This window comes from Rattus rattus, chromosome 12 (genome assembly GCF_011064425.1).
Source record: "Rattus rattus isolate New Zealand chromosome 12, Rrattus_CSIRO_v1, whole genome shotgun sequence".
Lineage (NCBI taxonomy): Eukaryota > Metazoa > Chordata > Mammalia > Rodentia > Muridae > Rattus > Rattus rattus.
In genome coordinates this window covers 91260914-91287441 of record NC_046165.1, presented here as the reverse complement: position 1 = coordinate 91287441, position 26528 = coordinate 91260914, and the positions used below count along the sequence as shown (strand labels likewise).

Genomic DNA, 26528 nt, shown 5'->3' with positions numbered 1-26528 from the left:
AAGAGAACGGACTGGTAATGAGATGGGTTTCTGAAACCTTAAACCTGGTCCCAGTGACACACCTCCTCCAAGACCATGCCTTCTAACTTCCCAACTGGGCCTACAAACTGGGGACCACACACTCAAACATATGAGTCTATGGGAGCCACTGTCATTCAAACTAACACAGGACCAGAACTCATGCTTGCTCATTTCTATGTGCTCCACTTTCCGGGGCTGCAACTGGGTGGAGGGATGCACGCCTGTTGGGGGTTTCTTGATTTGGTTTAGGTTTTATGAGACAGTGTCTGACACTAGCCTAGGGTGTAGAGGAACTCACTTTATAGCCTACTATACAGGATGGTCTTGAACTCATGGTGTAATGGCTGACACCTATAATCTCAGCATTTGGGGGGCTAAGAGGAGCATCTCAACTTCAAGGCAAGCTTAGACTACATAAGGAACTGGGAGGCAGAGATAAGGGGATCTCAGGTTGAGTCCAGTTTAGCTACACAGCAAAGACAAAAAAAACCATGGGGTGGGGGGATGAGAGTAAGAGAAAGACAGAAGAGAAAAAGTTAGCTGTGACTAAGTGTGGCAGTGACACCTAAACATGACACACCAAATAGGTGAGGCAGGAACACATGACACCGAAAGCAAAGTACACATATACAGTGCTGGAGTGTGCACACTCACACAGTCGTTTAAAACGTGAGTCATTTTGGCAATGGCTAGTCACTACAATGGAGGAGCGACAAAGGAACCAGAGCAAGCAGCATTTCATCCCTCCAAACATCAATCTAGTTTAGATGAAATTTACCAGTCTAATGCAGTCAATGCATGCTAGCTGGACTGAATTTCTAATTCCCAATCTTTTTAGAGGAATACTAAGTCCTTTCCCACTATTCATTAACATAGAGTTTTCAATTCATAAGCTAATAATGTTTTCTAAGGATTTCTAAGAGGCTAAATCACCATGAAAATGATCATTTCAACTAATACATATTATATGAATTGTAAGTTTAAGTTTTCCTGTCATGCTCTCCTAGTTGACAATACCCTTGTTATATCATTAAACTATAATTGTGTAAATCTGCTTCAACAAACAATAACTGAACCATCAATAAACTATTACGGCTTCCGTAATCCCTAGCAAAGATTAGTTTCAACATCATCATCATAAATTAGTAGGGACAGGTCCCAAGCCTCCTGGCTGAAGCCATGAATTAGGTTTGCACAGTCCTTCCCGCATTTAAGTGCTCCATAGTTTCAGTCTCTAAAATCTAATCACACTGTTAGGAGCATCGCAGGAAATCTGATCCCTTGTAAAAGGGAGGATTTGAGGCAAGATGAGAAGTCAGCTCAAGTCGGATGGGCCTTTGAAGCCAGCACTGATGAGTAATTACAGTAACTAAGCATTTCCACTTAAAAATAATCAACCACATTTAGTGTTTCCAGCATTAACATTTTTCTATTCAATCCTAAGTTTCTCTCCAATTGCAAGTCAACTTTATTCGGTTTTTAATGACAGAGAACAATGTATTAAGAAATAATCTGCTGGGTGTTTCACAAGCCAGCATTGGGGGAGTGGAAGGCACAAACATCAGTTCAAGGCCAGCTAAGACACATGGGAGCCTGCCTCTAAAAATGAAGTCATCTGATTTGTAGAGATGATTCTGAAGGCTGAGAAGATGAGGTAAAGAACTTGTCCCAAGTCCCAGAGTCCACACAAAAAGCAGGTGGGAACAGCGAGCTGTAGCTTTATCAGTGAGCTCTATGTTCAACTAAGAGACCCTACCTCAATATACATGGTAGACAGTGATGCAGGAGACCACCACACTGTCAACACCAGGCCTCCCCCAGTGATAGCCTCGGGTGCACCCACACACTGGCAAACACTCTCAGAGGAAGGTTATTTCTATCAGCCAGCAGTGGGGCCCCAGGGAGGCAGAGGCAGGTGGAGCTCTGTGAGTTCAAAGCCAGCCTGGTCTACAGAGTTTCAGGAAAGCCAGAGCTACACAGTGAAATCCTGTTTCAAAACAATTGTTTGTTTGTTTTTTAAAAGAAGTACATTAGAAAGTTTGCGGTCCAGTTTCCACATTGCTAGCTAACTAAACTGTGGGACACTGGGCATGTTAGTTAGTAAATCCATTTAAGTCTCAAGTTCTCGTGTGTAAAAGTGAGAATACAGGCATGTTTTACAGAACTATTAAGCGGAATCACTGAGATAAGAGATATGAAGGCAGCAAGGCCAGTGGCAGAGCCAGGGCGGGGGCACAATAAACTGCTACTCATAAAAGGGCAAGGGTAATGCAGTCAGCTGGAGGCCTGTAAAATCTCGTCCAGCCAAGCTTCTGTCTATATGACCACTCTCCTAAGAGACTGGGGAAAGCAGCGCCTGGCCCTTAGCTATAGCCTAGGCGAGTGAAAACTCAAGACAGAGAACAGAAAATCGTGAAGAACAGCAAGCAGAGGTTTGCAGTGGCAAGGCTGGGGTCAGGAAGAGTGCGGGGTACTCAGGTACATCTTACAAAGTCAGGAGATAATACTCCATAGACGATCCAACGTTTTGGCCTCAGGGTGGGGAAATAGTCTTTAAACTAAGACACAAAAGGCACTGCCCATAAAGAAAAGACCAATAAGTCTGGCTCCATTAAAATTAAGAACTTTGGCTCATTGAAAGACATCATAAAGAGAACGAAAAGAAAAGCCAGAGGGTAGAAAATGTATTTGTAACATACACATAGGACAGAGGACTTGTATTCACAGCAAATAAAGACCTTCCAGGTCAACATGGTAGCAAAGCATAAAGGTACTTGTCACCCAACCTGCTGAACCTGACTTCCGTCCCAGGGACCTATATTGTGGAAGAGTCTGTCCCAGAGGACAGACTCTCGAAAGTTGTCCTCTGACCTTCACACAAGTCATGGTGCATGAGCCCACACGCAGACATGCACACACTGCACATACGCGAGCGCACACACACACACACACACACACACACACACACACACACACACTAAATAAATGTAAACAAATAGTTAAAGAACAACACTTTTTAAAAAAGAACTTCTAAGTAGTAATAAAAGACCCAGTTTCAAATTAAAAGATGGGACAGAGGGCAAGCTTTACAAATGAGGAGAGTCAAATGACTGATACATGAAAAGCTGTTCAACCTGCTTACTACTCGCTAATGAGTCTGAAAGTTGGAAAGAAAAAGGAGGCGACAGGAGCAAGCCTTCTTGGGAAACAGTTTAAGCAGCGAGCAGTAGGACAAATACAGGCTCTGGCTAGGGTAACCACACAGCTGGCTCCTCACCCAAAGCCAGAAAGGCTGATGCTGCTGAGGCAGCAATCACAGAGCAGGGCATGGCACCAGCAATGCAACTCTTGGACTCCACCTTCAAGACACGTGTGCACTTGTGCACAAGATGTACACTGAGATGCTTGGAGCAAACCAACAACAAAATACCCAGCAACGACAGAATAGAGAACATGAAAATCATGTTCCTCTGCCCTAAATCTCCTATTCTATAAGCACCGACATCACTAGAACCCACATCCTACCTTCCCCAAACTACCTTCTCTAGATACAAATGCAGCTATTCCTATGCGTGTGGAAATCAAAGGTCTATGACTTACAAAACTAGCTCAGAAACTACAAGCCAGACACTTGGTTAAAACTTCTAACAGGGAAATGAAATGGCCAAGAGAGGGGCAGTGACAGGGCTCACGGAAGTAAAGGCACCTATTGGCATACCTGAGTTTGCTACCTGGAACCCACGTGGTGAAGAAATCAGAGCACACACGTGTTCTGCGCCAGTGTACAATGGGTGGGCGTTTGTACAAGTACACACATGAGCATCCACGCATGAGCGTGCCCACATGAGCGTGTACATATGAGCGTGCCCACACACACACTCAATAACTGATAAAAACAAAGTCATAAAGCATATTAAAATCATTTGTCAGTAAGGCTGCACAGAAGCCCTGTCTCTAAACAAACAAACAAGATGCTGTGTCAAATTTGCTCTACCCACCGATTACTTTCCATGCACATAATGTCTTACCTCAGATAGCTTCCACCTGTTTCCACAAGTAGTTCATTAGTCCTTAAGACAAAACACAGAGGTGCAGCCAAAAGGTAAAAGTTCAGCTGACCCTGTCACACCTAAATCCCTCCTTTAAGTTAACAATTTCCTTCCTTATTTCCTGGTTTGCTTATTTAAACACAGGGTCTTTCTTACCTACTACCTCAGCTGACCTCAGAAGCCAAAGATAACCAAAGATTATAGGTTCCTTACTCATTACTTCTTAAAAACAGAACAGCTCACATTTATTCTGCTACATGTATAATTAATTTCTAATAAGCAAGCAATCAAATGTTTTAGAGTTACATCAGAAAATTAAGTATGAGGAAGGATGTACTTTCTAAAATATACTTTATTGGGGCTGGGTAGAGGGCTCATTGTGCACAGCACGGAAAGCATGAAGACCTGAGTTCGTATCCCCAGTACCCATGTGAAAAGCTGAGCACAGTTTAGATTGCCTGTAATCCCAGCAAAGACAGGCAGCCTCTAAGAGCTTGATGGCAGACCGGCCAGCCTAGCAAAAAGGCCAGCTTCCACTTCTTAAGAGACTTTATGTTAAAGCAATAAGGTAGTAAAGGGATAGAGGAAGATTTTCTATGTCCTGCCTTGGCCTCTGGATTTATGCACGCTTGTATGCATCACATGCACAAAATGTGTATGCATACATTTACATGTGTGTGTATGCACATGTACACACTCTATTGGAATACAAAGTAATACAACTAAGTTCCATTTGTTACTTCTACCTCTTGGCCATACAATTCTGCCCATCCTCTCTTTACTTGAATTTCCTGGTCTCTCCACCCCAAGTGTACTTTGTTCCCTGAGTCTCTTTAGCTATTTCTGACAAGTGTGATTCTTTATCACTGCCCCTTCATAACTACTCTCACATCAACGTTCTCTCCCAACCACAAGTGTTCAAACTCCTCCATGGTGCATAGGTCACTAATATGGCCTTCTTCTGTCTTTACTCTGCCAATTCCCTTCACTCCCTGAACTGTGCCCAACCCAAATTGCTACCAAATTAAAAAAATACCAAACGTCCTTGCCCACAGTAGCAAGCCTCCATGTTTCTTCCAAGGGCCACTCTGGGTTCTCCCTGTTCCTGCCACACCTTCAAGACTTGGCTCAACTTTACTCCTAACAACCCCAGCCTATGAAAATTAAAGTCTCCAAAACACCTTTCTTGGCACAATGAAGCCTGAGGACACAGTCCATCAAATTATAGTACCCAGACCTATTTCCCAGTGCTGCCCACCTCCACAGCTGCAGCCTTCCCCTAATTCTGCATCACCTGTCCCGATGAAATGTTCTAATATACTTTTGCAAATTACAAGCAGCCTCTCTCCCATTCCCTCCCCATTAAAGTCTTTTCTGCTACCTTAGAAAGTCTCCCAAACTTAACAACCCATCCTTCCATTTTCTTAATGTTTCATTTACCAAAGGGCCAGCAAACCGCTATCCTACGCCAACATTAGGATTCAGCCTGATACTTCTATCCCATCAAAGAAATTGTACCGGCTTCATGAACCTATCCCCAGGACGAACCAATACCCACTCAGCAATGCTCTCTCTCAACTCATCCACCACACCCAAATTCATCCTCAGTGTGCCCCAAGTTAAATGCAATCTCGTCAGTCTGCAACACTTCACCAACCCTCACACAGCCCTTCCCACTTCACCAAAACCTCGCCCCTCCCTACACCCCCTTCTACACCTGTTTCTACAACCCCCGTTTCCTATCTCTTCAATTCTCCAATCTTGCCCACGCCCTCGTCCGACCCTTCCAACCATCCTACCAGTTCACTCTTGCACAGAAATCCCCTCCCAGCCCATGCCTTAGGATTCCTCTGCCCCGCCCAGCCTGGCTTTGCCCCGCCCTCCCACTCCTGAGCCCCGCCCCTTACCCCCGTAGGCTCGGCCAGGGGCGGAGCTAGTTCCTCCTCCCTCCTCTCCCCCGCCCCCTACCGTCACGCTCAGGGGCAGCCTGACCCCGAGCGGCCCCGCGGTGACCCTCGCGCAGAGGCCTGTGGGAGGGGCATCGAGGGTCCCCGGCAACCCCCCGTCGGTCCCCCGCCCGCCTAGTCTCCTCCCCCTGGGAACGCGCGGGGTGGGTGACAGACCTGGCCGCGCGCCACCACCACCGCGCCTGCCGGGGGCGCTGAAGCTGCCTGAGAAAGAAGCCACGGCTGCCGCCTGGAGGAGGTGCCGTAGCGCCCGCCACCGCTGCCGCCGCCGCCAGGGGTAGGAGCTAAGCCGCCGCCATTTTGTGTCCCCCTGTTGTTGTCGTTGACATGAATCCGACATGACACTGATTACAGCCCAATGGAGTCTCATTAAACCCGAGCCGCGGCCCCGCCCCGGCGCCGTTCCATTGGACGAGACCACGAACACTTAAGGCCAACCGTTGGCCTACGGGTCTGTCCGTCACCCGCTAACTAAACACTCTGCCCCCCATTGGGGCAAGTTCCTGCCGGTCATCTCGCCTCCACATAGACACACCTCTCGACCCATCATTCCCCCCCACCTCCGGCACCACCCCGAGGGAGGGTCGACTGCCAGTACCAATCAACAGACCGCGGGGCCCGCCTTTTCCGGGCACCTATTGGTCCAGCCCTTTTCCTCTCTCACAGACACCGCGCCACCTCTACTTCCACCTACCCGCCCCCTCTACCTCTAGAAATGGATTGGATCGAGGCGCAGCAGAGGCGCTTGGCCTTATTGGTTGTACACAACGCCAATCAGGAGCCTTTTTCCTCTCCCCTCCCCCACTCAACCCCAAAGCCCCTAGCCCGCAGCTAAAGTTTGTGTGAGAGCTGATCGCTGGCGGCGGCCGCAGGATTTAGGGGTGGGCGCAGGCGGGCGCGCGCGGGCGGGCACGCGAAGTTAAAATTCGAGGTTCTCAGTCGCCTGCTCCCGCCGAGGAACGCGCGGACGGGCGCGCCGCCCGGAGCGTTCCATCCAGCCCCCTCCTCCACCCTCTCTCCTGTCCCGTCCCGGGCGACTACTCGCCCGCCCCCTGGCTCGCATCCTACCCCCCTCACATACCCCCTACCCTGCCAGCCTCAGGCCGGGTGCAGGCGGAACGATCTCGCTGCAGCCTCTTCGCCATCCCATACGGAGGGGGAGCAAGCCCCCTACCCGCCGGGCGTGCACCCCCGGCTCCGCACTCGCCCGTGTCTGCAAGCACGTGCACCATTCGCCGCTGCCTCCGGCCACCCCGGTCCCCGGCTAACCTCGCCTGCAGCCCGGCCAATCGCTTGCTGCCCTTTGTTGCTGCAGACCGGGTCTCCCCGCTGCCTTCCTCAGCCTCCGCCTCGTCCTTTGCCAGCCGCCCGGGTCCGCAGCGCCGCGCTCCCCCCGCCCGGGACCCACCGCCGCCGCCTCCTTCTCCTCCTCCGCCTCCTCCTCCTCGGCTCCGGGCTGCAGCGCACAGAGCCCGAGGCAGCGCCGCCCAGCCCCGCTCCCCCCGCGCCGCCCGCTAGCCCGCCTGGCCCGGCCGGGGGCGCAGCCCGGACCCCGCCCGCCCCAGTCTCCGCCCCGGGGGTACCTGCCTCCGCCCCGGGGGGCTCCGCTCACCGCCCTCGGGGGAGGGCGGGGATGCCGGTGTCCGAGAGGATGGGGATGCCTAGGCCGTTTTGGGGCGGGGAGTGTGTCCGCCAGGTCTGGGACTGAGGTGCGGTCTTCTTAAACGCGCCCCCCCTCCCGCCGCCGTGGGCCCCAAACTTCGTCCTTCTCCCCGGCCTTGTACCCTCGGGCGACCGCGGCAGTTTTGGGGTGGGGGATGCCTCAGGAGCTGTGTCTACCCTGATCAGGAGGAAGAGGGAGCAGTGACATTCAGCGACTGCGGACAGGCATCCTCGGGTGGGAGTGGGGATGTCAGATGCAGGCTTGGAGAGGGAAGCTGCCCCTCAGGATGCCCTCTCCCGGCCTGCGGGAGGCTGGCGAGCTCAGAGCTGCGATCTGGGTGCTTCCTAGACTGTGCAGCTGGATGGCAAAGGGGCAGGGGGTTGGGCTGGGGGCGACCGCTGGGGGGCCCTTTCCTCGTCTCCAACCAGCACTGTAAGGAAAGCTGATGGCGAAGTTCGGTTTTCCAGGCTTCCCCTGGGCCCCCGGAGTTCCTGAGGCCCATACGAGGGAGGCCGGGGGATCCTCTGGCCGCCTAGGCAAGGCTACTCGAAAGCTGCCCACATGCCTTGCAGCGCCCTCCGAACTCTGGAGAAAACGTCCCTACTCTCCCCAGAGTTGGGTGGGATGCTGGTAAGAGATACTTGAGAGTATGAGAAAGGTGGACTTGAGAAAAGGCTCCTCCTACAGAGTTTGAACGTTTCCCTTTCCCAGACCACTGGCAAGAAGGGAAACAAAACTATGTCCCTGGGAAAGTCAAGTTTCCCCGTGTGGTGGCCGGGGTGGTAAAACCACCTGTTGCCTCAAGTTCTGTCCTTGAATCAGGATGTTCTTGGGGCCCCTGATGAGGAGATGTAGGATGTCAAGGAGTAGGAATTTCAGTCTCCCTGCCCTGAATGACTCACATTTTTATGCCACTGACACTATTGCAGCGGTGTTCGACTCCCCATTAGAAACTACTGTTCAACTATGTAGGTACTTTGTTAGAACCAACAACCTCGGTTCCTATCTCAGACACAGCAGCAGCATCCCTGCGCATGCAGACAAAAATACACAAAGGCTACTATGGTATGCAAGCTCCCCTGCTTCTGTGTTTGGCAGCAAGGTGAAGAAGAAGCCAAGACAAAGGGCAGAGGTGAATAAAAGATTTAAAAAAAAAAAAAAAAAAAAAAAAAAAAAAAAAGGAGGGGGGAGCAGAAGAGGTGTAACATTACACTCAGAACTGTCACCAGTTCCATTATAAACCTCTTTTATAGGTGTTTTATTACTTGGTTGTTAGTTTTTAAAACAAACCTCTTTAGATTAAATCTGGGCACTCTCAGGCTCAGCCCAGGGAAACAAAACACAAGGTAAACTCAGCCACTGATTGGCTTGGCAACTTTTGAGTTATATTACTGATGAAGGAAGCCCGGGGTTGGGTTTTCTAAGTTTCTTCCTGTCTGTTTCATTTAGGATCTTCAATAACTTGCTCAAGGAGAGTTTTTACAAGCCATTAGTCCTTAACTAATTAGTTCATTTAGATTGTTTCAAAGAGAGGGCATTTATAAGGTGTGCTCTCCCCCCATCCCATAATACAAGTGCTAGGAATTTTATTCTCCAAGAAGTTACAAAGTAAATTTAAGGATATTGGCTGACTCATTAGCCCTGCTGTTTTGCTTTGTAGCATTTCTGATAGTCTGCCCAGATGCACTTTTTTTTTTTTAAAGTTACATCTTGGTCCCTTGGGTTGACATTTATTTTCTTCTTGAGACAAGACAAAGTCTTGCTCTGTAGACCAGTTGGCCTCAAGCAGTCCTCCTACTTGAGGACTCCCAATTGATAGAATTACAGATAGTAAACCACCAACCCAACCCTCTAACTGCATCTTATCTGGAGCAATAAAATAAACCATGTCTTTAAAACAAAGTTTAAAACTCTAGATCTCTATATTCACACCAAGTATGATAAAGATACAAGTAAGAACAGTAAGAACCCAAGTCTCCGTTCACTCATTCCCACTGCCACCCAAAAGGAAACCCTAACACTTAGAGCTGTCACAGTGCTGGGGATGAAGCCCAGGCCTTTGAACTCACAGCGCACAGCACAAGGATTTCCAGAGCATCACAGTAAACAGACTCTTTAAAGAACTTGTTTAATGCTCAAGGTTCAAGCCCCCCCCCCACTCTGAGAACAAGAGAAACAGCAAAAAATAGGTCGATGTTTGCCTAAATCTGTGCTACTATAGCTCCAGGAGCTAGCAAACTCAAAAAACAGAAACATAGTTTCTTTTCCTAACAAAATCATCCAACGGGTGTGGCAAGAAAAGGGAACACAGTTTTCCCACTGCTATTCCCCTGGAGGGTTACTTGTCCTTTGATAAATCTGCCTCTTCAGATAAGTAGGGCTGAGGATAACAGAGAAGCAGCCAGAGATACTTACTGCTTACTCTTAAACCTCTTTCTTATCTGTGGCATCTCAAGTTTCTGCTGAGTGAAATAGCTCAATTAAGTTAACCCAGGAATAGCTAGAATTGAAAACCAAGCGTAGTATACATTCTGCACCGTTATAAACTAGCATCTTATCTCACCTATCCCCACCACTGTAAAACAGCTATCCTTTGCCAGCCGTTGGCAGCTGTTTGTGCTGTTTAGTGCAGTGCACAGATCACTGGAGTCAGAATGACCGGACGCTTCCCAGATACCATCCTTGGCCCGACCCACGCTCTGATTCAGTAGTTCTGGAATGGTCTCCCAGATCAACAGTGTTAGCTCAAGACTTATATTGAAATTCTCAGTTTTTGAATTTGAGAACTGCTAGCCTAGGCTGAATTCTTCGCCCTCAACAGAAATAATTCCATGACTTTCTTAGCCAGAATCAGGACTAGAATGATTCCATGTGTGACCCATGTGTCTTGAGCTTTAACACAAAAGTGCAGAGTAGGTGGGAGAGGATCCTAAGGGAACCACAGGGATTTTGATCTTTGGGGCTTGTTTACTTGCTCTGAAACAAGTCAGACAGCTAAATAAGAAGTACTCAGACATATACACTTTGATTTGGGAGAAAGTAGGTAAGGAAGCAGCAGGCAGAAAGACCTTGAACTGACTTATCCAGGACCAAGCCTTTGATGAACTCTACATACCTTGAGTTAGGCCCTTAGAAAGCATTTGCCTAAGACTACAGAAATGGTGTAATTGTTAAGAGAGTACCCTTTAGATGACCAAGTTCAATTCCTAACACACACATAGCGGTTTACATCTATCAATAGCAACAGATGGGGGGGGGCTGTCCAACACCCTCACATGAGCATACAACCAATGGGCATGGAATAAATAATTTTTTAAAATAGCATTAGCCTATGCAACCCTTCAAACTGCCGGGACTAGTTAGGAATGGGTACCCACAGAGTTCCAACATCTGATCTCAATAGTCATAGACACAAGAGGTTATCAGTCAATCACTAAATGATTTAATAAAGTCAAGCTCTGTAAAGGAACCCAAGTTAACCTCAGATGATATCACCCCACACCTCATACGTGCCTTCCTGCTTTGTGACTGATTGGTTGCTTCCTTTTGTTTGTTGAAACAGGCTAGCATAGACTTCACTGCATCTCTCTCTGGTTGACCTCCAATTCCAAAATCTGCCTGCTTCAGCCTCCAGGAACTGAGATGTAAGTTTCACCTCCATACCTTAAAAAGCTTTCAAATCCTTTAATCCTTGCATTCCTTGATCCTGCATTCTGGATCAAGTCTGAAACCAGTGAGCCAATGGAGGACTATGCCCAACACTCCTCTCTGACTGGTGGCCAGCTCCCTTGCTCTCTGTGCAGTGCCCTCACTCCCTACTTTATCTGACAGAGACCTTGAAGGACTCATCACTTCTAGGCTAAGCTGCTGCTTCCTCTGTCAGTTTTTCCTGGCCTGTGCAGGGCCCACAGGGTTCTGGTCCCCACTGTAGCCCTGGTCTGTATAAAGCATAGCATTTGTTAAGGACCAAATCAATAAAAGCATTGGCCCAATCTTGTGATCAGTTTTTCCTAATTACTCTTTCTCCTGTACAGACCACCAGCCTGCTCATCCCTTACTCTATGGAGGTTCCCTGAAGCAATTCCTACATGATTTTTACACATGCCACATTTAGAATCATCTGAGGAGTGTTAGCCCAACCTTTGCCCTAAGTCTCTCCAGAAGCTAAGTAAATCTGGAGGTAGGGTTTTTCCTCGTTTTCTCTTGTTTTTAATAAGGGAGGACTGGAGCTGGAAAGTTGGCTCAGTAGTTAAAAGAATTTGTTCTTGCAGAGAACCCAAGTTCAGTTCCTAGCATCCACACTAGGCACAGCCACTTTTAACTCCAGTCCCAGATAATCCAACTCTCTCCTCTTTGTGGGTACCTGTGTGCATGTGATATGCTTACATTTACATACATTCACACTAAAAACTAATTTTGTGTAAATAAGACTGGTCCTTACATAACCCAGGCTGGCCTAAAACTTGCTGCCTTCAGTCTAATTTCTGAGCCTTCTACTCTCACCTCCTAAGTGATGAGGAAAGGTGTGCGTCTCCACCCCAAGTTTATCCATTTACGGCTGCAGGAAGGAACCAGGTTTCAGACTCAAGGCAAGGACTCTACCATAGTATACTAAGTCCCCAGTCCCCACTAGCATCTTTTCAAAGCATCCTGTGCAAACTTACATACTTACATAATACTCTGTATAGGAAATCGTCAGGCTTATGAGGTTTAATGTGTATTTAAAGATAGCTTTTAGATTAACAGATCTTTATTTAACCAACCAAGCTGGCTGGTTGTAGGGGCTCTCCTATAAGTCCAGCACCCACAAGGCTGGGCTTATATCAAACAAAACTAAGCACAGTTCTAGGCAGGCTAGGTGAGTCCAAGCCAGCTTGCACTAAAGAAAAGGTCCCTGAAGGCACTTGTAATTCTGTAGTCTTATTTTTGGTGTGCTATTGCACACTGAAGCTAGGACCTTCTGTATACTAGGTGAATGCTCTTATCAGCGGAGCCATCCCTGCACTCCCTGTGGAATTCTGTATCAAAGCTTGTTATTTGGAAGTCAAGTATGTCTTTCTACAAGAGAGTTGTTGAGTTAGCAGGATGGCTCACAGTCTCACCCCGTTGGCCTTCCTTAGGATGGAGCGTAAAAGGGTGAAGTTCAGTGAAGAAGCTGCTGACCTGAATGACGAGATGCTTGGCTGCACAGGTGTCCTGTGGCTGAGGAGGGAAGCTTAGAGCCTGTGTCATCAACTCTGTGAAAACATGGGACACTGCTAGACATAGATGCACATTGTCTGAGAAGGCTGGCCTGTAACTCAACAATTGTGTAGACAACAGAATATCCATATCTAGATTATATGTGTAAAGAACTTCTAAAAATCAGTTATGTTTTGTTTCTTGGTTTGTTTGGCTTTTTTCCGATTGGTGTCAATACTATAGCCCAGACTGATCTCCAACACAAGGCAATCTTCTTGCCTTAGATTTCCCAGTTTGGAAATTATAAACATGAACTACCAACACCAATTTAAAAAAACTTTCTTAGGGAGAGGAAGAATGGGCTAGGGAGTTGCCAGAGGGGAAACTGAGAAAGGGGATAACATTTGAAATGTAAATAAAGAAAATATCCAATAAAAGAGAAAAAAAGGCAAAAAGGGGATACATGTTCTAATAAAATATAAAATTCAGAGAAAAAAAACTTTCTTGATTAAATTTACTCATTTATTTAGCAAATACTTATCAAGCATCTACCATATGCTGGGAACTGTGCCATACTGCTGTCCGCATAAGACTTACTACCTCGGGGTTGGGGATTTAGCTCAGTGGTAGAGCACTTGCCTAGCAAGTGCAAGGCCCTGGGTTCGGTCCCCAGCTCCGGAAAAAAGAAAAAAAAAAAAAAAAAGACTTACTACCTCACAGAAAAGGAAGGTTGGTTGTTTTGTTTTTAAGACTTACTTTATTTTATATGTATGAGTATTTTGTCTAAATTTATGTCAAGTACTGAATCCATGCCGATGCCTGAGACGCCAGAAGAGGGCACTGAATTCCCTGAAATGAGAGCTACAGATGGTCGTGAGCCACCACGTGGGTGCCAGGCACTAAACGCAGACCTCTGCAAAAGCATTGTCATTTAACCGCGTTCGTCTGTCTAGCCCTCAGTTATTGTTATTGTCTATAAACATGTCCCTTTTTTTGAAGCGGAGGGCCTTGCATTTGCTAGGCAAGTGCTCTACCACTGAGCTAAATCCCCAAGCCCGTGTTTTAGTTTTACTTATGTGTATGTGGGTACTGAGGATGTGCATGAGAGTACAGGTGCTTGGAGGCCAGAAGCCGACATCTGAGCCTCTGGAACTGGACTAGGTGATGGTGAGCCACCCACTTCAGTGCTGGGGATTCTGGTCCTCCATAAGGGCAATTCACAACACACACGCTTAACCGCTGGGCCGTTTCTCCAACCTATGGGGGTTTTTATTTCCATTTTCAGTGGTACTGAGAATTGAAAGCAGGCCCTCGTCTATGCTAGCAAATGGTATCTTATCATCACACTAGCTTCCAAGCTCCTTGGTTTTATTTTCAGTGTCATTCTTTTTGGGACAAGGCCTAGGTAGGCCTTGAAATTCTGGCCTCAGCACCACATGTAACTGGGATTGCAGCCCTGCCCACCAGGCGTAGCTGAGACTCATGCTTGTCATCTTAGCACTAGGGAGGCCACAGATCTCTGTAAATCTGAGACCAGTCTGCTGTACACACTGAGGTCCTGCACCCAGAGCTACTCAGCAAGGCCCTGTCTCCAGGCCACATAGATGTGGCTCAGCCAAGTAACGGCTAAGGCTCATAACCAAAAGGACACTAATACCTCAACATTATATATATATATTATAGTATATATATTAGTATATACTATGAGTGTTGCTACTTTTCTTCTATGAATGTATACAGCAGCCATCTCAGCTCTTCCCTTTGAGAGATCCAAAGTAATGCATCTGGAGTAGCTCCTGTCTTTTACAGTTACTCCAGTCGCCCCTTCTGGAATTTGCTGCCTACTAAGCTGCTTCCTGTGCCTGGCCTTGGTGGTCGATAGGACTTGGTGAACCTAGTAGTAGGGACTGAGATCGTGTTCCTTCCCTTCCATTCTTCTGCTACATATCCAGTGGTTGCCCTTAGTAAAGAGTCCATAATAATCCCTAGAGTTTGCTTCCTGAATCAGCACTGGTGACTTGAGCTAACAGCGGCAAATGCAGATTACCGTAGTCTACACGGTAGCCAGCCTTGTGACAACAAGACTACTGTCCCCAAGTTATTCTGTGTGTTCCCTCGGGTATCAGTGCTTTCTTCTCCATAGGGTTAGGGCCTGGGACCAATCCCACCGGTGATGAGAACAAAAGGCAATGCAACTTACCTTTGGAGTCAAGAGTTTAATGACGAGGGTAAGGTAACACATGCCTTTGTCCCACCCAGCACCTAAGGCTGAAGCAGGAGCCTTGTAAACTGAAGGCCAGGCTAGTTCTACAGTGAGAAAATATGGGACTGGGGGATAGCTCGGTGGTTAAGAGTGCTTACTGTGCAAGCGAGAGAATACAGCGCCCCTGTGAAAATAACCAGCATGACAGGACAGCAGGCACCTGACACCTGAGCCACAGTGCTGCGGGGAGGAGGCAGGGGATCCCTGGGGTTGGCTGGCCACCAGCCGAGCTTCCAGTCCAGGGTGAGACCTTGTTTCCAAGGATGAAGGTAGAGAGTAGTGATAGAGCAAGACACTCAGTGTCCTTCCCCGGCCTTCCAGGGTACACACGCCACACACATACACTACACATAGATCAGACAGAGACTCACCCAGAAAGGAAAAGAATTAAACTGACCCATTTTCCATCTCTTCTCTTCCTTATCGTCAGTAACATCTCAGAAGCTATGGGCTTCATAGGATGAGCAACAAGTTAGCCTAACTCCGTTTGGACTGGACGTCTGAGGAGCTGAATACAGTCCACAGCTCTGACTGGACTTCTGAGGAGCTGAATACGCTTCCACAGCTCTGACTGGAGTTCTGAGGAGCTGAATACACTTCCACAGCTCCGACTTGCTACAAGGAGAAACAAGTTAGCCTAACTCTGTTTGGACTGGACTTCTAAGGAGCTGAATAAGCTTCCACAGCTCTGACTGGACTTCTGAGGGACTGAACAAGCTTCCACAGCTCTGACTTGCTACAAGGAGAATAAGCTTTAGCTGCATTAAGCTAACCAGATAATGAAGTCTATCTAATATGGCAAGCAGGTGGTGGTGTTCACACATACTCCTGAATGCAATCCACCACAAGTACATCTGTATCCCTGACCTTAGCCAAAACAATGAGAAGCAATACAAATACTTTGTTGTTTGTTTGCTTTGGGTTTTTTTTCTTTTTGAGCAAGGTTTCTCTGTATAACCCTGTCTGTCCTGGACTGGCTCTATAGATCAGGCTGGCCTCAAACTTAGAGATTTGCCTGCCTCTGCCTCCCAAATGCTGAGGTTAAAGTGTGTGCCACCAACTCGAGGTTTCCAAACCATTTTTAAAGATACCTTTTTGCCCTTCCATACCTAAATGTCTGGTCCTTACAGATCACAGTACCAGTTTTTATTTTTGTTTTGGCACGTGTTCTTGCTACACATCCCAGCCTGGTCTCAAACCAGCCTCTACCTCCTAGGTACGCCACTCCACTCAGCTTGGTTCCAGACATCTGCCACAGCACCGCGAAATGAACTATCACAGAAACTGGCTTCCTGACTTCAAAATAACTCGTTTTCTCTTCACTGTGAAGGGAGGTTTTGGAAATATGGATGTTGCTTGGGAATAGGTCTTCATCTCAAGGGAAAGAGAAATAAATTCTGCCTTGAATCTGTTCAAAACTCAATTGGCAGCTTCTAGGTCTAGTCTTGGAGCTCTAAGAAATGGCTAATGACCTAGGGGCTGATTTACACGACAGCTAAGAGAAGCACGATTTATTCTCATCAATTAAAGGAGTTGGGGGAATGACGTTGGCATGGTGTTGTGCAATTCTGTGGCTCCACTCAAAACCTCTGAGGATAAACAGTGTGAGAACTTGGGCTTCTGAAGTGGACTGCAGGAGCACATTTGCTGAGCATGGCTTTAAAGTGTCTGGTGTAACAATGTTGTTAATAATAGCTAACACTCATGGCATACTTACAAAGCTAAGTGATTTCCCTGAATTGGCTCATTTGATCCCCACAACAATCTAGTTTAAATACTGCTATTATCCCCTGCCCTACAGACAAGGAAACTGTGACCCGAGGTGCTGAGTGCTTGGTGGGAGGTCAGTATTCCCAGCCGGGCTTTTTACCATTACATTCTGCCTGCCCCTCCAGGAGGCTTGCTGAAGCCATTCCTCCCCAAGAGTGGCCTTCTCTGGGAATTCAGGAGCTCAGGACTGCACTTTTGAGATCATCACTGACAGATGCAGATGTGAGGAGCCTATGTCCTCACTGCACCACAGGCCATCAGTGGAAGAGGAAGCTGGCACCAGGAAATCAGAGATCAGAGCCTAGGGAGATGAGGTGACACTAGGGATAGAAGGAAGGAGCCCTAAAACGTAATGCATGAAAAAGAAGGTGTTACGGGAAGTCACCAAAACAACAACTGTCATAGGCCAGGCATAGATAGGTCTGGAGACATAGACAGACAGACCAGCAGGCAGGCACATACACCAAATGCAAAGATACGGGAAATACCACTTTCTTTGGACAGCAAAAGACGTGCAAAAGGTCGTTTCACAGGGGAGGTGGAGTGAGTGAGGGCAGAACCGCTGGGCCTGAGCAGCAGCTGTCTAAATAGGGCTCATAGGAGGCCTAGGCAAAGCCAGCCATGTACCCTCCCCCGTCACCCAGTGCCATCCCCAAACCAAGCTGCCTGTGCTCTGTACCTTTGTCATTCTCCATACCACAGTGCCAGCTAAGTCACTCAGCTGTCACAATGGGGCCTTGAGCTACAGGATACAAAATAACTCCTGGGATGCCTCCCTCACCCGGAGGCAGAAGGCTGAAGGCCAGCCTCCCTGGTGCCCAGAGCGCACCAGCTGCATCTCCCAAGCTGCTAAATTAGCAGGACTGTTGTTTTTCTTTTAATTTTTGTGTGAACTCAAGGATAGGTGGCGGACGTCTTGGCAGCACGTGAATGAGAGCCTTACTGAAAGAACTCACCAACTAGAGGGTGGCCGTCAGGCACACAAAACTCAAGTGGAGCAGGCCTTGCTCCAGCCTCTTGCTCACTCTCCCAGGCAGTCAGTAATCAGCCTCCCTTCCCAGGATCCCTCGCCAAACCTGCCTCCTGGCCAGGCAGACCCCAGGGCAAAGGCCTGCAGGAAGAGGCAGACCGTGCCAAAGTCTCCACAAATGGATAGACTTGCTTCTGATGAGGCTCCTGGCTGGCAGGCCAGCGCCATTATTACCTCACCGGCTGGAGAGTGGGCTGTGGAGTCACTCCAAGGACGGTGGCCCTAGACCATCAGTGCTCTCGCAGAAACTGCAGAAGGGCTGCTGTTGTCTGAGCACCACTTTCCACCCTCCCCAATGCCGTGCTCAGTGCACCCAGGGCTCTCTCCACTGCCCTGTGCCCGGCGAAACAGAGGCCCTGGGAGCCCCAGCGCCCTTCCGTGCTTCACCGATGCCTTTGTTCACAGCCGTCTGTGTCTTTGTGAGACAAACTAGAAATGGAAGAACTGACTTTGTTTGTTTGTTTGTTTGTTTTTGAGACAGGGTTACATAGAGCCCAGGTAAGCCTTGAACTTGGTATAACCCTGAACTTCTGATCCCCCTGCCTCAATCTTCCAAGTGCTTGGATTACGGGTATATGCCACTTTTAAATATGTGTTTGTCTTAGGTGGTATTTGTCTGTGTGCAGAAACTCGTGAGTGGTCATGCAGACCACACTGGCAAGTGTGTGTAGGCCAGGGGACAGTGCGGGGCTTGACTGTGACCTACCATGTGGGTCCCAAGATCAACAGGGATCATTAGGCCTGGAGGGCAGCGAGCAGCCTTACTCCCTGGGCCGTCTGGCTAGCCCGTAGATTACATTTTAACAGTATTTTGGTTTTTGATTTTTCATATACAGCCCAGGTATGGCTGAGCACCCTTGTCCCAGCAGTTGGAAGGCTGAGGAGGAGATCACTGGAGTACAGAAGTTCAAGCCCAGCCTGGGTAACATATAACATAGTGAGACCCGGCCCCTCTCAGAATAAATATTTAATTCAGCTGAACACACAGCCAACATGAGCAATTCACAAAAGTAGTAACAGCCAGTAAACATACAAGGTGTTCAGAATGACTAGGTATTAAGTTCATGGTAACCATATGAGACTTTCTTTTCCCTTTCCAGATTAGTAAACATTAAAAATATTGTTAATGCTTTTTTAAAAATACATTTACCTTCAGAGATGAGTATCACTGAATGACAGATCTTCTACTATCCATACGTCTTTTTATAATGTAGTTTGATGGCTGGCTGGAGTATTGCTCAGCCATTGAGAGGACCCGAGTTCAACTCACCCACATGGCAGTTCACACCTTCCTGTAACTTCAGTTCCAGGGCTTCTGACACCCTCACACAGGCACACATACAGGCAAAACACCAATGAAAACTAAATAAAAATAACCTATTTTTAAAAATGCATTTTGCTATAGGGACCAACTCTAAAGCCCATGCTGTACTTGAACTCTCCACCTATCTGCCTCAACCAGCTGCAGGCTAATACCAGAAACCTGCAGCACCCACCTGGCCTACGGTTTTGAATTTTAAAGTTAAGGTCACTTCCTTCAGAGGGAGTTTCGAGGGCTGCCCCAGCTACCAGTCACAGGGTCTACCGCACCCAACAGGAGGTATCCCATCAAAACTCAATTTGCATTTCTGTGACTAGAACTTAGGTGTTCCGTTTCACATGTTTAAAGGCCATTTTATTTCCTTTTCTTTGAACCGGATGCCCTCGGCCTTCATTCTGAACGCTTTTGTGTGGTTTGTGCTCCCGTAGTCTTTCAGTGCACAAATAGGCAGATGTTTGCCTCTGGTCTTCTGACTTTATTTTTTTGTTTGTATTTTATTATTATATTTTGTTTTAAGATGGGGTATCTCTGTATAGCCCTGGGCTGTCCTGGAATTCACTCCACAGATCAGGCTGGCCTCAAACTCACAGAGATCTACCTGCTTCTACCTCCCAAATTCTGGAATTAAAGGTGTGCACCTCCATACTCTTTCTGAGACAGTGCTGGCTGGCCTAGAACTCGGAATGTTGACAACCTGTCTATGCTGGGATTAAGGGTACCTGGCTGCCATTAGAGTTCTTTAATCAAAGAAAATGCTAGGTTAGGTATAGTGGCTCATGCCTCTAACAGCACTTAGAAAGGAGTAGGAAGGTCAAGAGGATAAGGTTGGGGACTGGAGAGATGGCTCAGCAGCTACGATGAGAACTGCTTGCTCTGCAGAGGACCAACAGTTCAGTCCCCAGCACCCATCCCAGGAGGCTCAGAACCGCTTGGGACTCCAGCTCCAGGCTATCTGACCACTGACCTCCTCCGGTAGCTACACACACTTGTGTACACACACACACACACACACACACACACACACACACACACACACACACACACACACACACACACACACAAAATTAATTTTAAAAAATAAATTCAAGGTCAGATCAAGGTTAGCTAGCAAGTTTGAAACCAGCCTGGGCAACACAAGGTCTTGTCTCAAAAATAGAAAATGTAGGGGTTGGGGATTTAGCTCAGTGGTAGAGTGCTTGCCTAGCAAGCACAAGGCCCTGGGTTCGGTCCTCAGCTCCAGAAAAAAAAAAAATAGAAAATGTCAGACATGCCCGGCCCCGTGCTCTGCAGCTGCTCTCTGCTGATATGGCGGTGCACTGCACTGTAAATCTATTCATTCATATTTCCCTGGACTCCTGGAAGGCCAGGGCCATGACTGTCCAGTTCACCATCTGAATCCAGCCAAGAGATACCTCAGGGCTGGGGCAAGAAGACAGGTAACTCCTCCTGAGAAGCCCAAAAAGAGAAACCCCCCGAAGCTCTACCAGCCTCGTTCAACTGTGACAAAACAGGGTTTCCAAGGCATTACCCCCGCTCAGGCCATAGTCTCCACAGTCAACAGTTAAGTATAGACAGGTTCATCCTAGCCTCGGCCCACACCCACTTCCCAGCCCTAGGGTCCCTGCAAGGTCACACATGACTCCCAGCATGCCCTGGGTCAGAGCAGCTCCAGAAGCCTCTCGTCTTCCAAGGGACGTGGGAAGACAACGAAGACCAGCACGGCCTAGACTGTTTTACTGATTAACTCTATCCAAGGACCTGTCTATACGTGGAGGAACCAAGAAAAGGTGGAGAGGAATCCCACCTGGCCCCCTGAGCTCCTATGTTCTCTCCCCAAACCGACACCCAGCTCCCCCATCCCATGCCACCCCGTTCCTTTGCTGTCTGCCCCTCCTATACTGTTGCCCCTCCTAGACTGTCTGTCTTTTCCCCTAGCCCCACCCCACTGTACAGTGCCTATCCCCACCCTCCCATACATGCTGCTGGGGTGTATATATTGTTCACTGTCCATGGGCAGAAGTACAAAGTGAACTTTGTTACCTCAGACTGATTTCAATTTGGCTCTTAGCCACAGGTGCCTTGATGTAAGAGATGCATTCTACAAGCTAAGAACACCCATGTGTCACTCAGGACTTCCAAAAGCAGGGGGGCATGGTACGTGACAAGGAGGGCTGTATTTGCTTTACTAGCGTGACTAACCCTCTCCCCAGAGCCCTGAGATGGCCACGCTAACCCATCACCCCATCGAGCTCCTCTTCAGCCACATCAAGAGCTTTAGGCTGCATGAGACCCCGACTCAAGAACATCATAAAAAAGTCCTTTTCAGTCGTGCATCAGAAGAGCTCGTGTGATGTGAGGACATAGGGCATCTGCAAGATCACTCAGACAAACTCCTCTCTGCTCCTCAGCAAGGCTCATGGCCGCCGCCGCCCCCACCCCCCCACCCCCGACCAAGTATGCTGTTATCTCCTTAATGTTCTGTAATTGAGAGGAGATTGAAGACGGTTACCCCTTAAATAGGGCCGGCTTTCACTAACATCAAGGACATCCTATTAAATGATCATGGAATTATCAAATTCGGAAAATGTAACACTGTTAAATTGCTGTTACCTGGAACTCATATTCAGATATCACTAAGTGTCCCAATAAAGGCTCTTATAGCCGTTTCTTCCTTAGACCGGGAGCCAAGCCTTGATCTGATGCTGCATTGTCTTAACCTCCAGTGCAGCCGACGCCTCAACCTTTCCCTGACTTCCCCCCTCATCCTACCGCACCGCATCTACCCAGTCTCGACCTGGCACTCTGGTTGCCCTCACTTGCTTCTGTCCTGTCTCCTTTAATAAGTCACTTGTGTTGTTGTTGTTGGGTTGGATGGAGTTGATTGTGGTAACAGTCAGGGTTTCTTTGTGTACCCTGGCTATCATAGAACTTACCCTATAGACCAGGCTGGCCTCAAACTCAAGACTGTCTGCCTCTGCCTCCTGAGTGCTGGGGTTTAACGAGGGATTTGAACCTGAAGTGCGCCTGGCACTTTTATTGATGTTAATTAGGAAAAAAATACATGTTCCATAAAATTTACTATTTTCATTTTTTGTTTGTTTCAAGAAAGGGTCTCATTACATCATTCTGACTGTCTGGGACTCACTGTGTAGGCCAGATCGTATCTCAGAGATCCTCCAACCTCTGCCTCCTGTGCTGGACGAAAGGTGTGCGCCATCATGCCCAGCCTGGGTGGGTTTTTATACGTAACATGCTTTACTGCTTTTATCTACAACTGATATTGCTTAAGGTTATATGATTTTCTAATTCAAAAGTGGGAATGTGTCAGTATTAAGAGACAGGACACTGGGGGCTGGAGGGATGGCTCAGCGGTTAAGAGCACTGATTGCTCTTCTAAAGGTCCTGAATTAAAAACCCAGCAACCACAAGGTGGCTCACAACCATTTGTAATAAGGTCAGATGCCCTCTTCTGGTGTGTCTGAAGACAGGAAAAGTGTATTCATAAATAATAAGTAAATCTTAAAAAAAAAAAAAAAAAAGACAGGACACTGGAAAACTAGTTCCACCACACAGAATACAGCAGACCCAGAGGGCCCTTAAATCAAGTACTGTCCACCTCAGAGTGTGTGTGTGTGTGTGTGTCTGTGTGTGTCTGTGTGTGTCTGTGTGTGTGTATGTGTGTATGTGTGTGTCTGTGTGTATGTGTGTGTCTGTGTGTATGTGTCTGTGTGTATGTGTGTGTATCTGTGTGTGTGTGTCTGTGTGTGTCTGTGTGTGTCTGTGTGTCTCTGTGTGTGTGTCTGTGTGTCTGTATTTGTTTTGAGACAGGGTCTCCAGAAGCTTAGGCTGGGTTCAAATGCAGCCAAGGACAGCCTTAAACTCTTCTCTCAAGTGCCTGAGACTACAAGTGTGCCCCACATCCCAGTGTGCTTCAGTGTTGGAGATTGGAGCCATAGCTTCCTTCACACTAGGGCAAGAGTTCCACCAGCTTAGCGACATCCCTAGCCTTACAGTGTTAATTCTGGGTGTTGGGGTGTCCTTGTTTATGTGCGTGGGTGTTCTTGTGGAATCCAGAGGTCAACCTCCAGTGTTCTTCCTTCCGCAGGTGCCATCCACTTGGACTGTGCTTGAGACGGAGCCTCTCATTGGAGGTACCTACAGGCTCTGCTGGGATCCTCCCATCCCCTGGGCACACTCTTATCACAAGCTTAAGTCACTAAATCAGGCTGGGTTGCTTTACAGACTAAGCTCTCTCCTCAGCCCCCATAACACTAATCACTTAGAACATGAAGAGATGCTTGCCTGGAAAAAAGACTGGTGACCCCAAACTCACTTAACGATGGAAGAAGAGAGCCAGCTCCATAAAGCTGTCCTCAGACCTCCACATGTGCACTCTGGCACGTGTGTCACCAATAATAAGAACCACCTCAGGAAGAGGAGGCAGAGGACGGAAGGTTTGCCCACTACGAGTTTGTGGAGAGCATTCACGGAACACAGGAAACAGTTTAGAGAAGCTGGGTGGAGAGCCTGCCCTTCAGGATCACTTTAGGAAGGGGACATAGGAGGTGGCCCCGGGATGCCCCTGGAGCTATGGCTCCGTAGGGAAAACTTTTGAATGTCACATTCCCTTCTTCAGAACTGAGAAAGTACAGCAGCTTGTCTGATATGGGCCCTGCAGCTATCCCACCTGCTGAGCACTGAGCAATTCTATGTCATTTCCCACCCTTCCACAGAGGCATAGATCTAAGGTATATAAAACTTGGCATTAATACCGGTTTTCAGGGGATACTGAGGCTCCAGGGAACTCCATGGCCAGCATAAGGGGGCATGGGGGGGGGCGTCAGAGAAAAGTCCAGCCCAGAGAGCCTGGGACTTTTCAAGTCAACAAAAATCCACCATTCACTTGAGAGTTGAGATTAAAGGTATGCATCACCACCGCCTGGCTGCGCTCTGTTAATTTAGAGTTGGGGCGGACCCAGGACTTTACACATGCTAAGTGCATGTTTTATGATTTGGCTTAGGTCAAATGGCTTAGGTGGGTGTTCAATTTTTGGTCCTGGGGCTTGGGCTTAGAGCCTTGGGCTTACTAGGCAGGCAGGCAAGGGCCTTCCCACTGAGCTAAGCTGTGTCCCCAGCCCCTTTTATTTTTGTTGATTTTCTTTGGTTTTTGAAAGAGGTCTCACGGTGTAGCCCATGTTGGCCTGTACCTCATTAAGTACCCAAGGCTCATCAGAATGACTCTTATTTCTGCCTCTATTCTCGTTTACCTGGTTTAAAAAAAAAAAAAAAAGCCAGGTGTTATGGAGCCTACAACAGTCCCAAGTCCACATTCTTCCAAACAAAAGCATGGTCAGGCCTATCACAGCAATACCCCAAGTCCCTGGTACGATTCTAAGTTTGGGCTTCTTCTGCTGTGAAGCGACACCATGACCACAGCAACTATTACAAAGGAAACATTTAATTGGAGCTGGCTTACAGTTTCAGAGGTTTAGTCCATCGACATCATGGTGGTGAGCACGTCGGCACGCAGGCAGACAAGGTGCTGGAGAAGGAGCTGAGAGTCCCACATCTGGATCCGCAGGCAGCCGGAAGTGAACTGACTCACTTCCTCCAAGGAGACCATACCTACTCCAACAAAGCCACGCCTCCTTTGCCTCTAGGCTGATGGGAGACATTTTATTCAAACTAGCACAGCCATATTGCCAGCTCAGGTTACTCCCCTTCGAAGGATCTTTTGTAGTTCTTACTTTCTCTGCTTCTCCTCACTGTCCTTCCATTCCTCCTTCCTGCTTCCTCTCTTGTTTTGAGGCAGCGTCTCACCAAGCTGCTGGGGCTAGGCTTGAACAGGTCCTCCTGCCAAGCCTTTCAGTACTGAAATCACCTTGCCCAGTTTTTTGGTCAATCTTAATTTATCCATTACCTATTTCTGTTTTTACAGGGTCTTTTGGTACGATTTTGGACTGTATTTTTTGCAAGGCATACTACCACTGATGTAGATCTACAACCCTTTCAGACTTATTTGTTTTGTTTTGTTAAGTAGTACCTTTGAGAATTGAACTTAGGGCCTCACACACAAGCTAGGCAAATACTCCCCCACTAAGCTAAGTCCCCCCCTTTTTTAGATAAGGTTTTCATAGCTTAGTGTAGCCTGATATAGCCCTTCTCCTGCCTCAGCTCCTCTAGTTCTGAGGGATTATAGGTAGGAACCACCATACCAGGTTTTTTGGGAGGTTCTTTTTCTTTCTTTCTTTCTTTTTTTTTGTCTGAGTGTGGGCATGTGCTTGTGAGTGAAGGGCCCTCTCCTCTGAGGCCAGAAGACGGTGTTCTCTCCCTGGAGCTCTAGTTAGAGGCTGGCTGTGCCCTACTGCTGCTGGGGACTGACCTTGAGTCCTGTGGAGGAACAGGATGTGCTCCTAACTACTGAGCTGTCTTCCCCACCCTTTCCCCCAAAGATCTGTGTATTTATTTTCATATGCCGTAGGAGTGTTCCGCCTGTCTGTGAGCACAGGAACCAAATGTATGCCTGGCACCCACAGAGGCCAGAAGAGGGCACCAGACGCCCTAGCCCTGGAGTTAAGCAAGTAAGGGGATGAGAACCACCGTGCGGGTGCTGGAAACTGGACCCCAGTCCTCTGCTTTCCTGAGCCAAGCTCAAGTCTGCAAGAGCAGTGAGTGCTACTGACCCTGAACCATCTCTTCCGCCCTTTACTGGTTTCTTAAAGTGAAAGTTCCATTTGCTAATTTGAAATCTTTTATGAGACTCTTGCAGTTGGGTTGGTTTGTTGGATTTTTTTTTTTTCACTTTATTCATCTGAAAGTGTTTTCCAACTTCCCTGGTGACATCTTTGACCCTCTGGCTGTATAATTTCCACACATTTCTGATCTCCTTCTGCTATAGAACACAATATTCATCTCGTTATGATCAGAGGCAGATTGTATGGTCTTAGTCCTTTTAAATGTATTAAAAACCCTTTTTATGGCCCAGTGTAGGATGTATCCTGTAGCCTGTCCCACCTGCACTGGAGAGGTAAGGGTAGCCCGCTTTTGTGGGAGTACCCAGTAAGTGCCTATTAGTGGGAGTACCCAGTAGGTGCCTATTAGTTGCTTTATAGTGGTGGTGTTTTTTGAGAGAGTCAGAGATGGAAAGAGACAGAAGGACTCACCAGCCCAATTCCCCAATCCTCCTGCCTCAGTGTTCTGCATTCCCAGGAGAGAGGTGCTCACCGCACTCTGCTAGTCTGTGGTGCTGCTGGATTCTAGTCA

The 26528-nt window shown here is 47.9% G+C and overlaps 1 protein-coding gene across 7 annotated transcripts in view; it reads right to left on the bottom strand.

The window, feature by feature from the left end:
- Positions 1–7708, bottom strand: part of Kat6b (lysine acetyltransferase 6B) — a 169202-nt gene extending 161494 nt beyond the window's left edge. Inside the window, exon 1 of one of the 7 annotated variants that reach the window (XM_032917785.1) lies at positions 7621–7708. The gene's annotated coding sequence lies outside the window, so the exon portion shown is untranslated. Of the gene's footprint in view, positions 1–4049; positions 4186–5869; positions 5898–6193; positions 6647–7306; positions 7401–7620 lie in introns of those variants that run through there. The other 6 variants (XM_032917781.1, XM_032917780.1, XM_032917786.1 and 3 more) reach the window with 6 other exon arrangements.
- Between the last annotated feature and the right edge of the window lie 18820 nt (positions 7709–26528).